The following is a 12,439-nucleotide window of genomic DNA, read 5'->3' as shown; positions in this document are numbered from 1 at the left end:
CCGGCTGCGCAGCCTGATCCTTTGTTACTGAAACTGCTGGAATAGGAGACGTTTTGATTGCAGCGATTTCTGTGGTAGTTAGAAAAACGTTGCTGTAGGATTAAGAAAGGGAAACAAAAATTGTGTTTCAAGGTGGTGAATAGAAGGCAGGGGGAAAAGGTGGGAGGCAGGAATAGGTAAAACAAACAACTTCTTCATGACTTTGGAGCACATTTGCCCAGCGTGGTGGCCCTGCAAGTGCAGGGACCCCGGCTGACTCTTGGCTACCTGGCATAGCGTCTGGCTTTTGAAAGCACCGTGTGATCCAGTTACGGTGATGACTTTGAGGTGACAGTACAGTCAGACGTGCAGTCAGAGCTGTGCTGTTGCTGGTAGCTGTGAACCACCATGGGATCGCTGTGTTCCTGGGACATCATGACAGTTATCTTGAAAAGGACACATGCACCCCGTGAGGCTTTCATTAATTCCCTGTAAGTATTCTTGGGATGTTTTGGTCTCTGCACTGGCTGGCTGTTCTGCTAATGTCCACGCTGGCCAAAGCCTCTGAGACCCAGGTGGGGTTTTCCCTTTAAGATATCTTGAGATCTTCAGTTGTCGCTGGGTGCTGAAAAGGTAATGTCTTGTGGGCAATTCAATGATGTCTTCTTTCTCCCAACCTGAAGAATAAGTTACTTGTGGAAAGCAAGACAGAGTGTGAACAGTGCTGGGTAGTCTCAGGGCAGCCTGCGGTCCATGGGCTGTGCTGGAGACAGCAGTACTCGAGGTGCATAGGTCGTAATATCTGGTATCTGCGGTTTGTGGGTCTCTTTGTATGTGAAGACTTCAGTATCATGCACTCTGATGTTAACGTTCATAAAAACTAATTTACTGCTGCATCTGAAATGTGCATGTCAGTTAAAAACAAACCATACAGCCCTTCCATGTGCAGTCATTGTTCCTCCCTTTCATAAAAAGCAATCTGTTCCACAGTGGTTCCCTTTAGAGCAGAGAAGCTGTCAGTCTTCAGGACACAAAAACATTTTTTGTTACCATTCAATTCAGTATGTGGAGCTCTGTAAATGTATTGTCTCGGTGTATAACATTGAGCTTGCTTTATATTTTAATAACATAAACTATAATTTTGCATAGTGTTTGGAAGTCTGACTTCAGAACTGTTTTTAGGTGTTTTTTTTCCCTTGAATAGTCTAAATTATTAATTTGCTAGTTTGTGCTTGTGGCTGGAACCCTAACGCTTCTGGGAAGGTAACATCTATTTTACTTGGTGGCAGGTTATTCCATTGTATATGTTTGCCATGTACCAGTATGTATTTCTGATACTGGCTGTAAAGTGTTTTGGGTTGAGGTGGCATAGTGCTACCTTTCCTCCTGCAGATCAACTTCAGCGAGAGGGAGAGCTGTTCTGAGAAAGGGCTGCAGGCGTGTTTTACCCCTTTGCAGACTTTGCTGGACCTCTGCGTAAGCAGCAGCAGTGTGCTGCAGGACAGCCAGCAGATTGCGATGTGAAATGGGAGCCTAATCTGTTCTGCAGGGAGCACAAAGTCTTGGTACAGAGATCTTTGTCCAGACATGAGCTTGGATTATTCCAAACATCACCTTACCGTAGACTGAAAGAAGGACTGCTGGTGACGTCCTGGCCTTAAGTTGATGACAAAACCTGCCTGGTTTCAGAGGTCATAGCTTTGCTGGGCATGCATGTTCCACCATTCACATCTATTTCAGGGTGGAGGTAGGAAGGTCTCAGAAGCAAGAGAAGCCTGTAGACCTATCTCCAGTCGGTCACTAAAGCACAAATTGAATGCCTTTTTACTGAGTCAGTGAAAGAGTTCACTGAGAGACTTCTCCTCCCCCAAACAGCCCATGGAGCAGCTCAGGAGGCTGCTTTGTCTTGTGCAAACTGTGAAACAAGCATATCTCATGTAGCAGATGGAGTTAGAGGGTTCAGCAGTGTTTCCCATGTTGCTGGCTGGCTTCGTGCTCGCTGACCAGGGCTAAAGCCTGGGGTGATGTGGGTCTGTCCGTGCCTGTGCAGGGGTTGTGCTGGGTGGAGAGGTGGTGTGAACCATCATTCGGGCCACCCCTGCTTACCTGTTGCGCATGATTAAGCTATCCTTTTGGTCGGTGTGTTGGGCAGGGATGGAGGAGCCCGTAGAAGTAGCATGAACGCTTTGGCTCCTGTCCCCTGAGGGGATGCTCCACTGTTGGCACTTTCACAGTTTCTGTCCTGCTGTCAGTCGCCTATGAAGCACACAGGGCTGTTTTACGGGCTGATGAACATGCCCAGAGCTTCAGTACCAACTGGCTGAGCATTGAGAAGGCACTGAATTTCTCCTGACCTCCGTTTTGGTCACCTGATTCCTGGAGAAGCTATCTGGAAGGTGTAAACTGATACTGTAATTGCACCATCTTCTCATGAAGACAAATGCTTTCAACAAGCTGGATTTATTACAGTGCAAGATTGCTTCTCAGAGCATCAATCCTATAATCTTGCTCTTTGCAGGTTACAAGCAGTGTATATGACCTTGTATTTACTGCTTTTTCCATTTCTTATCCCGGGCTCCCCTTCAGAAGTTCCAGCTGTGTGCTGGACTTCTGTCATTGGTGATAACCTGGTGTGTGATAAAGCTCAGGTTCCTTCTTTCTGCTAGGGAAAGGCAAATCTGGTTTACTTTATTGTGTAAGTGGCTTTTTGAGGTTTTGCTCCGCAGTGAATAAATCCTGGCGTCTCCAGTTCAGAACATGTGGAGGAGCAGGGAGTCTGTGACCGGGTGGCTCCAAGCCCAGGAATCCAGTGGAATAAGAAATGTAATTTACATGTGTTTAAAATAAATAAATGCTGAAAGGTTCACTTGTACTGTTTATTTAGCTGTTTTGCTGCGCATAGTAATTTTAGGCTTTTTATAAAGTTTTTGTTAGTATTTCTAATGTCTTGTAAAAGCAAGTCTTAAGAGGAGAAGGAAATGGGCATTTGTTTTATTATGGAAATTTTTAAAAGTAAAATAAATTCAGTTGCTACACTGAATTAAGGACCACCAAAGAACAAAATTAAATCCATTAGTAATTAAATTGTGAAGCACATTTTGTTTAAAAGCATCACCATTTTGACAAGCTGAGGGGAAATTCATTTAAGGGAAAAGTCGTCTTCATGGCTGAATTTTGATTAACTTCCAGCTTGTGTGAAATGTTGAAAGTCACTTTCTCCTGCTTCTCCTGGTTTGGTATTAGACCCTCTTTAGCAGAGTCCTTAGGAGATGTGTGACTCCATTCTTGATGACATTTTTGGACGACAGTTTTGTAATTAAATTTCCCAGGGTTATGTCAGTTCTTCAGCCCTTCCATTCTTGCATCTCAATACCATTTGTTGCCACTTTTCTGTTTCTCAGCTCTGTAGGGAAATAGTTGACATATCAAGGAAGCTGCAGAAATTAAGGTGAAAAAGGTAAGTTGAAACACAAGTCAATGAAGCAACAACTCAGTCGGCTGCATTGTTGTGAGTTACGGATGAGGACTGCAGCCTGTCAGCCACCACAAATCCATGAGCCCCGTTGTGTTGTGTTGCTTTCTCTTGCATGTTGCCGAAGTCCGAGTAAGGTAATTCCCCTGAAGGAATAAGCAACCATTGGCTAAAACAGAATGAATGCTAAACATCAGAGCCATAAAATTCATGGCAATGTGAACTATGAGCAAAACTATGGAAGGGCCATAGGAATTACTCTAGCATCTTTCCCAAAGGCTGAATATCATTTTGTGCGAGAGGTGGAGAGTGTTTCTCGGGAAGACTTCTGTCTGTGCGTTTGTAGAGGACTTTCAGGGGGAAAGCTCTTGCTACCTACTCTTGGATGCTAGCAGGGATGCCCAAATGGGGGATAAAGCTCCTTCTAGGCTCCCTATAATCTGTGGAAGGAGAAGCAGCCTTCTCCATAGCTCATGCTCTGAACCGGCCTTGATTTAGGGAGGCTCTATGGTGGCCTCTTCCTCACCGTTGCCCATAGATAAAGCCTAGGGTGATCAGCCAGTTCTGTTGAATGCATAACTAGTTTACTGTGGTGTCTGCATGGTGACTCATAGCTGCTCTGAAGGAAAGAGCATTTCCATTTACTTGTGTCTCAATATTATAAATCAGATGTTGGAGATGAAGGAAAAATGCATCCAGAGAGATACAGAACTGGTCACTCTTCTTGCTGGACTTCACATACTTTATGGGGACATGATTTCAAAGAAAATGAACTTCTAGTCCCTCTTGCAACTTAGTGAAGTGTAGAAAAGGATGAGAGGTGAGATTTAAGAACTATCTAGCCCTCAGAGCAGCTACCTTTCATTTATCTGGTTCTCCTGCAGGCTTCAGAACTGTCTGCTAGGCTTAAGAGCTTATAATTTATTTTAGCTGGAAGGTAAGTAATTATATTTCTTGATGTGCCGCCTTTTACCTTGCCTTGTTCCTAAGATACGGAGTTGGGCAGACTCGGGGCCTTTTTCTTTAATTTATGTTCATCAACGTGTGTCTCATCTGTTTCTCCATCATTTTTCTCTCTTGCCCCACTTCTGCTGGAATTTCAGTGCCGTGGCCTGTGCTTTTCCTGAGGGTGGCAAAACCTGCCGCGTGTTTGAAATACTAGGCTTAAGAGGGTGAAGATGACTCAAAAAAGAAATGAAGTTAGTGCCACCTAATGATAGGTAGCCTGTTAACAGTGGAGTATATTCCTTATCTTGTTTTTCTGTCTGCTTTTTCCTTTGGCTTGTCCTTTGCTTCCATTTCCTCTCCGTCATATTTACGGGTATGATTTTGCTGTGGATTTAAGGGTGGTGGGATCTGAGTATATTTTTAAACTGCCACATATAATCTTAGAAATGTTCAAGTGCCTTATTCAATTCTGGAATGACTTTGTGTGAAAGCCAGGTGGCTGTGCATAATTTTCTTGTTTTAAAAATATTGTCTTTCCATAAATGTGTAGCAGCCACACAGTATTTCACTTGCTGAGCTCCGCGAGATAAGAAGGGATCTTCCTGGGTGTGCAAACCCCTGCTATCAACTCCTGTGGCACGTCAAAATTTTTTTTCCTGATGTTTGCTGGTCTTGTAGTTACATGATAACTTTGGTTTTGAAATGATGCAGGAAAAACTACTGCATCTTTCTCTGTCCTGGGAATGTCCTCCCTTTCCAAAGCAAGGAAAAGCACTAGTATATTGTGGCAGTTGTTTTAGTGGAAATTTTATGCACAAAAGAGCAATTGGAGCCTTGTATTCTCGGACTAGAAGATTTTGCCCAGGGCACAGTTGTTTCTTCTGGATCACTATGCATTTGGTTGGTATAAATACTGGTAAATATTTACTTGGTAAATATTAAGACACATCCTTCTGGGAAGCAAATAAATTAGTTTGTTTTGCTCAGCTACTGAAATTGTGTTTAGGAAGTTTGCATTCTGTAATATCTTTTCCTTTTTCCTTATACTTACTTTACTCAACTGAATAAAGTTGCATACATCCCTCTCTGGGGACAGCTATGGCAAGTGGGTGTCTGGGATTAGCGTGGAGGTTGAAGAGGAGGGAATGTTTAATATATCGAGCCCTGACGTGTAAACAAAAGGTATTTGTTGTGTGATACTGGAGATGCTCTTGCAAATCAGCACCTTAAAAATTAGCGAGGAGAGAAGCTGCAGCAACGTAAGGGGGCTGAGTGCACGTTAGGGGAGTGTCTATGGAGATCTCTGTTGGCGTATGAAAGGCTTAGAGCGTCGTGGAAGAGTTCAGGTGCATTAAAACTGGCTGTGAACGCAGCAGGCGTACCCAGCGGGGATCGTGCCACCAGCAATCCTGCTGACTGCCCAGCACGGGGCTCTGCAAGCAGGGACTTGACTGAGCAGAGTGAGAAACTGCTATGGTTTAGGTCTGTCGACACCAGTGCAAACGTGTAGATATGAAATCTGCTTCATGTCACCACTAGAAAACCTGGAGTAGCGACCCCAAGAATTTTGTTGATATCCTAAAGAGATGCTGTTTTAGGCTTAATGCTTTAGGAACATGCAAAGAGAAGCAGGTCCAAAGAGTGTGCGGAAGAGATGCACAAAATATGCAACTGGTGAGGTGCAAGCTGTGGGAACGGGGTTTATTTAGACTAGAGAGGGCTCCTATGACTTTGCAATATATAAAATCTTTTTGTGAAGAGAATTTTGATTGAATTATTGTCTGCTCTGCTTCAGGAAAAAAGGAAGCAAATAGTGAATTTTGACTCAGGAAAACGTTTTTGAGCTACAGGGGCTGTGAAGCGTTAGAGCCTGCTACTCGGGGAAGCTGTGAAATCTGCTTCACTGGTTAATTTACTACAGGTTAAGAGCAAGCTGGATGATTTCTGGTAAATGAAACATCAGGTATGCATTTCGTCTCCCCTCAAAACAGAGGAAAAGAGGAGAAAGCCACTCGAAGTCACTGTCAGCTTTTTGGTCTCTCCTCATCTCCATCTGTGTTGCAAGGAGGGATAGGTGTCTAAAGAGTTGCTGTAGGTTTAGGTGACACAATGCAAAGTATCATTTTCTTGCCTCTCTCTGTGAGGGCACCCAAAAATACTAGAACTGCAACAAAGAAGTGAGCCAGTGTTAAATCTCATGGAGAATATAGACCAAAATGACAAGATAGCTGTCATCTTACTAAAGATATCCTACAAAAGTATATGTGTGGGGTTATTTTTCTTCTTTTTGAATCAGTGAATGTCCAAAATAGGAGAAAATCAGAGTTTCAGGAATATGAAGATCATATAAACAAAATAACCAATATTATCCAAGTGTCTGGGGACCATTGCACAGGTTCCCATGTGCGATTTAAATACTGGTCATGTTGGGAGGGGAAGCAAGAGCCCAGCTGAACCCTTGCTGGCCCACAAGTGGCTCCCAGGTGACTTAGGGCTTGATGTGTTTCCTTATTTGCTGAAGGAGCTGGAACCTAGAAAGAGTTACAGTTTGCTTCCTTCAATTGCATGGAAAGCCTGTAATTGCAAAAGAAGAGATTGTTTTATGCAGTGAAGATGTTGTTCTTGCTAAGCTGGGAAAGCATCTATGTTGTACGTGCACTTTTGTCGTATGTTGAACCGTGCCCCAGTAGGGAAATACCTTCTGAACTGATTAAGAGATCAGAAGAATAAAAGCGAAGAGTTGAACTGGTTTGCCTCTGTAAAACCTTCAAACAGAAAAAGCAATTAAAAACTGCTTGGTACTTTAAAGAGAATTGTGTCAAAACAGAGTATTTCCTATACACTGTAAGAAAGGCTTTACTTTGGGACTTCTTGTTAAAACAGGCTTTCATATAACGAATGTAAAATTAGATAAGTGTATTGCATTATCAGATAAAGAGCTGCACTAAAAGATAACCAATTATTTGTACATTATATAGGATTCATGCTGGGAATAAACCACTACTGGAAGAATAAATAGCTCTGGTAAACTGCATTGGTAAAGGAACTTATGGAAAAGAATTCACAAGTTTAACTGGAACGCTTAAACATCCAGCGTTGACGCACTTCCTCCATTTTCATTAAAAAAAAAAAAAAAAAAAAAAAAAAGCCTTTCCTTTCCTGCTTTTCATGCTTTTACTCTTCCTGATAGACTATTTGGAGTAAAAGCAAAGCTAAAATCAGAGATGGTGATGGTGCATTTCTGCCCTCCTCCTTTAATAACGTTGAGGTTAATTCTTCTTTGGCATTTAGCTGTATATGTGCTGCTCCAGACTGTGGGTAACTTCAGCAGAGCTGCAGCAGACATGAATGTAGTCTACCATATGTTGTTCCTGGGAGATCTTTTTAAAGCCTGAAAGTAAATTAAATAATAGGCAAGGTGTATTTTAAAGAAAGGACATTTACGTTTTTATTTCATCTGGAATACCCCTTTCAAGCTCACTTTCTCCTGCTAGGCTTGTTTTATATTTGATTAGTTCTAGGAGATGGATTTTGACATTTAAAGTATGTGTAATAGAGAAAAATGACATAGTTGGGATTACATAAAAATATTTGCCCTTGAAAATGGTAATGCATTGTTAAATACAGGTTGCATCATATCTGGGTATAATAGAATAAAAATGGAAATGTGAATGATTGCGTTGGGAATGAATAGTCTTGGAGTGCAACAGAGGAACACAGACGAGGGGACCTTGGCAATCCTAGCAAAATGCGACAAATCACTGCTGAGAATGGATTTGTAAATGGCTTATTGTATTTCCTAACTTGATGATCTATATTTTGCTCAAACAAGCCCAACTTCCAAAAGAAGATGCTAAATACCTGCATTAAATCTAACCAGTGCACCCGTCAGTTCAGGCCTTGCACAAGCTCTTGGTGAAGCTCCAGGCCTTGGAGCCGCAGTGCGTCAGCTCCTCAGGTGCGAGGGTTCGTGGGAGGAGGAAACGGGGTGGTTTGCAGGGTAGATTATTTCTGATCGCGGGTGTGGTTCCCATGAGCAGCTGTGTGGGCACATCTGGGGTGAGCTGAGGGCTGGAACAAGAGGCCCGTGCATGGGAGAAAGAGGGGAGAGGACTTGGGATTTATTTGCCATCAAAGCCAGCGTGTTGCCTGCGGTGGGTGCACTTTGAGGAGCTCTGAGGTGCACGGTGGGACGCTTTCTCCTCATCTCCTCTCTCCTCCTCCTTAGAGGTATGTAGATCTATTTGTTCCCACTTTTCTAGTCAGAGGTAAACTGTTGGGACTGGAAAATTTCACAAGGACCCCTCTAGGGCCATTGGCACTGATCGCAGGTGTTTTGGTTCTTAGATAGTTGGGCTTTTTGGTTTTGAAGTCAAGTCATTGGTGTCTCTGGGGAGTTTCTCAGGGGTTTTAGTGGCTCCCCAAGTTGGGCTGAAGTGTCAGCAGCTAACTGCCATGGTCAGTGCTTATGGATGCTGGTCAGCATCTCGGTGACTAACAGAACGGGACCAGAAAGCTTGGTTTTGCCTCTCCGTTTCTGTTAATGAGTCATGTGCTGAGTTCCCATGACCATTGCAAGTGGGTTTGGTTGCTGTCTTTTGGGCTGAGCTCTCTTCCAAAGCATTGTGTTACTCGGTGGGAAGCAGAATTAAAACTTTAATCATGTAAAGACAGATGCGAAGATAGGAAGGAGCATATTTGCTGACAACCTGCCTACTTGTGCTGTGCTCACTGTATTAAATGACGGGACTACAGTTTTCTTGCAAATGTGCTGTTTGATTTCTTTTAACATCCTTGCTGTTCTCCAGATGTCCTTAATTCTTAATGACAGTAACAAAATCAAGGTCTGTTGTAGTAGTGTTTAAAGATTAGAAAACCAAGCACTCGGAGCAAAGAATTGCAAGCAGTGAGGACCATTTCAGCTCCCAACTTCTGGTGCTCCACGTAGTCCCTCATTTAGTTAAGAGTGGAGCTCCAGGTACTGTTACCTAAATATTTTGGGTGGAAGAAAAAATGCAGGAGCCCTTTGCCAATAATCTCTGGTCAAACTGGAAGAAGCCTGGGCTGGCTGCTTTGCATCCAGTATAGCTGCTTGCTTTACTTGTCCGCTCTAGCGTTTCTCTAGCCTTTGTCGTGCTGGGGTCTACGTGCTGATGGGATTTGCTCTGCACCTCCGCACTGCTGGATCCTTGCTCCTAGCAGAGACCTCCCCAGGGCTCCCAGGAATACAGCTGCGGAGCAGTTCGTGTTGTGCCCCTGGCGTGCTTAGGGCTGCAGCGAACGCGGAGTGTTTAAGGAAGTGATAGCCCAGTTGTAAATGCTTTAGGTCTCTGCTCCTATTTTTCGAGATGTCTTTCTCTTGCTGCTCGGAGCTGTGTCCTCGCAGACTGAAGAAGCAGCTGGCCGTTGGGTTATGCAGCACAGCTACTGACCAGTTTGTGCGCGAGTGATCTGAAAACGGGGGGTGTTTGCTCTCTCTCTGCACTCCAGAACAAGCAGGAAGCCCCATCTTCCCTTTCGTTTATGGTGGGACTGGGGATTACTCATCAGAAAAGGTGATAACAGCCCAGTTGGGTCCTTTCCCTCCTTGGTTCATAAATTTGATAAATTCGAGGTCTCGGCGCATTCCTGATGCCTCCAGAGCCACCTCTCCCCAGCCCGGTGCACGCTGTCCCTGTGCAGGGACGCCCATCGTTCTGACTCGAGGCTGCCCCTCGCTTCGGGGGAGAAAAAAATTCCCAATGCGAGTTGTGTGCCTGTACCCAGAAGGGGAGGTGGAGGCGGTGGGGTGGCCGAGGGGCGAAGCAGAAGGCTCTTGAGCACGCGGAGTCAGGACACATTCCTGGGAAGAGCCCAGGGCGTCATCTCTCGCGAGCAGGGTGCCGCCTCGAGGGGCTTTGATGCCGTCGGGGAAGGAGGCGAGTGGGGTGGCACGGGGACGGAGGGGACGGCGTCGCGTGGGAGCGGCGGGCCCGGCACCAAGCCTGGGAATGAGCTGGGTGCTGCACATCGGAAAGCAAGAGTTAAAGGCGGGTTTAGCGTCGGGGACGCCAGCAGGCAGGAGCGACGGGCTCCCCGTCGGGTGACGTGAATTTGATCTGGGGCATTTCGTTCATCCCTGCAGAAACGGTGCTTTCAAGTGCAAAGCGATAGCGACAGCTATATTGGCTCAATGTGGGCAAAGAGTATTACGCAGCAGTAAACGAGGGGTTGTTAGACGAGTGGAAAATGAATATATAGCGTAAAGGGATACCGAGACTGGCGTGAATGTGTCAAACCTGGATAAGCGAAACGACGCCCTTGCTGGGGCTCGTTGGCTCCGGGTCTGTGACTGTCCCAGCCGCCCTGTTGCTTAGCCTGGCGTGAGGCCTGGCGCAGGGGTGTTAATCAGCACGTCCAGCCGTTAATCTGCTCTACAGGATCAGCATTGCTCGATGATGTCCAAAAATACATCTTCACAAGTGCTAATGAGTCCCAGCTGGGACTGTGCCGTTACTGGTGGATACTTCTGCATAGGTTCAAACAGTTTCCCGCGAGGAATCGGGGCTGTTGCAGAAGATGCTGATGGCAGTGGTGATGTCTGTCGTTGGTGTGGGCAAAGCGATAAAACTGGCAAACGGCAGGGAAAATGCAGACAAATTATCCGCTTGTTTCTCCCCAGCATAAGATTCTGTTCTGTTCTATAAATCTGTGGAAATATCGGTAGTATAGAAATTTGAAGTCCATCTAGTTTTTTTAAATAAGAGGTTACTTTTCATTCTCCGTGGTCTCATTTATATTTGAAAATGTAGGGGAAATTAACAGCATGCAAAATGACTCCAATGTACTCACTAGATCTGTGCTTTCTCGATGGGTCACAGAGGAGCTGTTCTGTAGAAAACTCGTTCCAAAATATGGCTCTTTTTGTAAGGCCCTTCAAAAATAAGTTCTTTTTCCAAAAAATAAATAAAAAACAAAATCGCAGTTCTCCCATCCCTCCCCTCTACTCACTTAATTAAATCTTGATTAAATGGTTTAAAAGCTGCTTTCAAGGCTGCTCCGCACTCTGCATGGCACCGTTGCCCGGGGCTTTGCAGTCGAGCACGGAGAGAGCCCTGGCCCTGGACAGCCCTAGTTTTGCAAGTGTGGCTCTCCGGATCGCTTAGGTGGTGGCTCGTCCCTGTTAATAAAAAATTCTTTGGTGTAGAGAATTACTAATAAAATCTTCCACCGTACCAGAGGAGCTGTGGGAGAGGGACTGAAACTAAGAGGAAGGACTTTGAAGTCAGCACTTACTGAATGCATTGCTTTAAGTGGGAAAGGGAAAACCGTTTCCCTCTTGGTTTTCCCATAACGAAGGAATAAGATGTCTCCGGCGTGCAGCGAGCTCGCTCGCGCGGCGCCGTCGGAGGCATCGCTGGAGCCTTGCCCGGGGGAGAGCAGCGGGATGAGCCCCGCGGAGCAGCGCTGATGCGCAACTGGGAGTGTAGCTGCGTTTGAAGGACATCACGGAGCGGTGTCAGGAAGTGGTTTTATGCACCAAGATAAATTAGTGGTATGCCGTCATCCCACCAGGCAGGAGGGAAAAATAAATTTTACTTCTGAGAAATAGCAGAGCAGCCTCGGCAGGACTGGTGCAATGCAGCGAGCGGAGTGCTCCTGACGGGCTTTCCCCAAGCCGGGACGTAACTGCGCTTGTAAAGAGAGCCAGAAAGATGCTCTTGGTTTTTTTTTTCCATGTCTGTTTTGCAGTTGTTTGCACAGTAAAGAAAAACAAGTTCTGTAATTCATGCTCGCCACGAGCTATTTAAACACACGTTTTCAAAAAAAGCCTCAATCTTTGTTGCCCTAGCTTTTGCACAACTAATTAATAGGCACTTTGGACTTGCGCCACAAATGTTACTGTAAGGGCTCAGTATCATATGATTTCGTCTCTGCCTCTGCTGAGCATCGCTGGACTCGTGGGCTGGAAAGTGAGCTGCGTTTCGGTAGCGCTGTGCTGCAGGTCTTGCCCTCCCGGCTTTCGCTTGGCTTTGCTGCATCGTTTCTCCACTTTGGCAG

The 12,439-nt window shown here is 45.2% G+C and overlaps 1 protein-coding gene across 1 annotated transcript in view; it reads left to right on the top strand.

The window, feature by feature from the left end:
* Nucleotides 1-12,439, top strand: part of HTR2C (5-hydroxytryptamine receptor 2C) — a 227,339-nt gene that overhangs the window by 101,756 nt on the left and 113,144 nt on the right. The window lies entirely within an intron of this gene.

This window comes from Dromaius novaehollandiae, chromosome 11 (genome assembly GCF_036370855.1).
Source record: "Dromaius novaehollandiae isolate bDroNov1 chromosome 11, bDroNov1.hap1, whole genome shotgun sequence".
NCBI classification, from domain to species: Eukaryota; Metazoa; Chordata; class Aves; order Casuariiformes; family Dromaiidae; genus Dromaius; species Dromaius novaehollandiae.
Note: the sequence above shows the minus strand (reverse complement) of the source record. Positions and strands in the feature narration are given on the sequence as shown.